Source organism: Martes martes (genome assembly GCF_963455335.1).
Source record: "Martes martes genome assembly, chromosome: 6".
NCBI classification, from domain to species: domain Eukaryota; kingdom Metazoa; phylum Chordata; class Mammalia; order Carnivora; family Mustelidae; genus Martes; species Martes martes.
The window spans coordinates 135,483,838-135,487,774 of record NC_137893.1 but is presented as its reverse complement, the minus strand read 5'-3'; positions in this window follow the sequence as shown (position 1 = coordinate 135,487,774).

The window sequence follows — 3,937 nt, the reverse complement described above, 5'->3', positions numbered from 1 at the left end:
AATGAAATGAAATGAAAATGCAGACCCCTAGTTTAGAAATATTAAGAATTTCAAGATGGCGACGGCAGAGCGTTCAGCCAAGTGTGCTGCACAGGTCACACGTCCGCAGAGCCGGCCCCAACTACGTTCTTCACGTTGCATCAGTCAGGCAGCAAACCCGCTGATGGTATTAACATCAATCCTTCCATTACAGTCAGTCAGCCCGGCTTCTCCACCGTAAAGTTCATCTTCCTCCCTTCGTCATTAGTAAACGTTGGGGAAGAGATACGTTCTATCGACTTCCTTATGTCAATATGAACTCATGGCTTTCCACCTTAGTCAATGGTTTATAACTCACTGTTATCATTGTTCGTTTTTTTAATTAATTAATTATGATTTTATAATTTACATACGGTCCCCGTGGCTCTCTTTGGTACACAGTTCTCTGAGTGCTGAGACACGTATGGGCAGGTGAACCCGCCATCACAATCAGGACACAGAGCACGTCCAGCACCTCAAAAAATTCCCTCATGCTGTGCCTTTGTAGTCAAATCTCCCCCTCCTTCCCGCCCTTGGCAATCACTGAACTTTGCCCTCAGAGTTTTGTCTTTTCTTGAATGTTACAAAAATGGAATCACACTATTGCAACCTTCTGAGACTTGAGTCTCCCACTAACCCTAATGCCTTTGCCATTCACGCGTTGTTCCCTAAGTGAGTTTCCACCGTGTGGATGCACACACTTTATCTGTCCTTTCACTCATGTATTACGGGAAGATTTCAAGTTAATGGAAATTCCTTAAATTAATGGTGCTTTCTGTCTACAGACTGGATCCTCACTAAAAGAAAATATGGGTCCTGAGATTCTGCATATCTTTTCTTTTCTTTCTTTCTTTCTTTCTTTTTTTCTTTCTTTCTTTTTTGTTTTTTTTTAGAGAGAGAAAACATGTGCAGGAGCAGGGGGAGTGGGGGAGAGAGAATCTTCAGCAGGCTCCACACCCAGAGCAGAGCCCAACGTGGGGCTCGATCCCACGACCCTGAGATCACCATCTGAGCCAAAATCAAGAGTCAGACACTTCACCACCTGAGACCCCCAGGTGGCCCTAGATTTGGTATTTCTAACAAGCTCCCAGGTGATGCTGGTGCTGCTGGTCCAGGGAGTCCAAGGGCGAGAGCAAGGCTGCAGCGAGATCACAGTAGCAGCGCTGGTTGCCGGGGGGAGGGCAGGGGGCCAGGACATGGACGGCAAAGGAGGGTACAGTGGCCTTGCAGGGGAGCGGTAACGAGAGCCTGGATCGAGCCAGTGGTGGTGTGGGCTGGATGGGGGAGACAACAGGAATAGTTGGGGGACAGACCTAACCGGCTGCAGGGGTGGGGGCACCGTTCCCAAGGACGCAGGGAGAGGAGCAGGAATGGGGGAGGGTGTCACCTCTAGTCGTTTAGGGTTAGACACAGGGAGTGTGAAGAGGGAAGGCAGGCCATCCGTAGATCTGTCCAGTAAGAAGTTGGCCGGGAGAGTCTGGAGCTCAGCGGAGAGAGCAGTCGGGGCTTAAGCCCCTGGTGGGTGTGGGGTGTGACCACCCAGAGAAAAGAACAGAGGTGGGGGGTACAGAACCCCTCCGGATGCCGGTTCCATCCATCCGCTCTCTCTCGGCTGCCCACTCCTCCCCACCACCTAAGGCTGCACCCTCCTTTTATCACGCTTACCTGTGGTCGGAATCAGAGCCAAATCCTAGCATCTGGAGTCGGGGGTGGGGGAGTGGGGGGCCTTGCTCAGTGACGGAAGATGACTTACCGCAAACCTCCAACATCAGAGCGGGGAGTGGTTTGTGTGGAAGAGCCTGATTGCGGCTCTGCCTGTCAGAGTCCCAGCAAAATGCTGCTTCTTTTATTGTATGTTATTCTATTTTATTTTTGCTTCCTGTAGTTTTGTGTTTTGTTTTGTTTTTTTTTTTTAGGATTTTATTCGTTTATTTGAGAGAGACAGAGATAGCAAGAGAGAACATGAGCGGGGAGGCGGGGAGGAGAGGGAGAAGCAGGGAGGCTACTGTGGGGCTCAATCCCAGGACCCTGAGATCATGACCCGAGCCAGACGCATAACTGGCTGCACTACCCAGGCGCCCCCCTTCCTCTATTTTAGACGCAAAGTACCCTAAAGCTCTTTTCTGCATTTCCTCCCAAAAAGGTAACTTATGTTCACATTTAAAAAAATATTTTTACCACTGACTGAGTCAACTAAAGGAAATAATCACAGAAATATGAATTTATTAGCAGTAGTCCAATTTCCAAAATTAAGGATTCTAAATCAAAGGAGACCAAAGGAACGGAAAAAAACAAAACAAAACAAAAAACAGTGACAAGATTCCCAAACCTCAGATTCCCTTGTCCCAGGGATAAGGGAACATTCCAGGCAGAAGGAATGGCACCAGTCATTTGGTTTCTTCTACTCTAGCCCTGGATTTCCATGGGGGTAGAATTTATTTCCCTCCATCCCAAGGAGTCTAACGGAACCTTGTGTCCCCCTCCCAGGACCAGCGCAAAGGCCTTGTTAAAATGAAAGCTGTTTCGTCACTATACGATTCGACGTAAAACAGCATCTGTTAAGTATGATCCCAATTTTGCAGCCACAGGTTCTGTACGCACCGAAGAGCCTGGAACACAACAGTGGGTATCTTGGACAGGGTGAATTAGGGATGTTTTTCTCTCGTTTTCACTGATCTGCATTTCACTCTTGTCTTCTGCCATGCTTTTCTTCTGTAAGAAAACGTCAATGAAGGGTTTTAACCCTTTGGAAAATTCACCCTGTTCAGATTCCAGGCGGGCTCTTGGTACTTACTCATGAGCCATGCGGGTGAGTGAGGATAAATAAGTAGGGATGGAGGCCACGGGAGCAGTCCCCGCGCTCGGAGTCCGCGGCCGTGGCATGGGTGGCCGCCTTCTGCGTTTGCAGAGCTGCGACTCCAATCCCGCGCTATCCTTGCCTCCGTCCCTGCCTCTCTGAACCCCCAAGCAGATCACTCCCAGCAGAAGACCATCTCAGATGGGAGCGGAGGCGAGGGCTCTGTTGTTCAGCTTTTGTGAATCGACGCAAGAAATGGAAGACCCCGCCCCTCGTTAATTGCAGGGAGGAAGAGGAGTCTGCTGGTAGAAACCACCTGCGGAAGCTGGTGAGACAAATCCACTGAGAGGAGACCCCTGCTAGCCAATTAGCAAGTGCTCATCTGACAAGACATTCTGGGTCCATTCTGGGCCTTAAGGAACATGTTGGTTTTTTGTTTTTTTTTTTAATTAACTTTATTATGGGCTATTCCAAACAGAGCAAGGTAGGATCGCATGCTGGGGGCCTGGCTTCAAAATGCAAGGTGTGCCGTCAGAGGGAAGGTAGAAAGTCACACTGCAGCCAAGAAACAGGACTGATTGTAGTAGGTACGGTATTTGCTAGTTCAAATATACTTATTCTACATCTGATTGTATGATCTTGTAAAACACACACACACCCCAAAAAAAAACGAGGGCACACTTTGATGATAGCAAATAGCTATTCTTCCAAGTGTCTTCATTCATTCAGTATAACATGTCCTGAGCACCTGTTTCCACATTCCACTTTAGCAGCCAAGTGTCACAGCAGGGGTGTGCTGGGACTGGTCTGTACCTGCTCTTAAGAACCAGTTGTTGGGGGCGCCTGGGTGGGTCAGTGGGTTAAGCCTCTGCCTTCGGCTCAGGTCATGGTCTCAGGGTCCTGGGATGGAGCCCTGCATTGGGCTCTCTGCTCAGCGGGGAGCCTGATTCCCCCTCTATCTGCCTGCCTCTCTGCCTACTTGTGATCTCTGTCTGTCTGTCAAATAAATAAATAAAATCTAAAAAAAAAAAAAAAAAAAAAAAAAAAAAGCTCAGTTGGCTAAGCATTTGCCTTTAGCTCAGATCTTGATCCTGGGGTCCTGCAACCGCGTCCCACATCTGG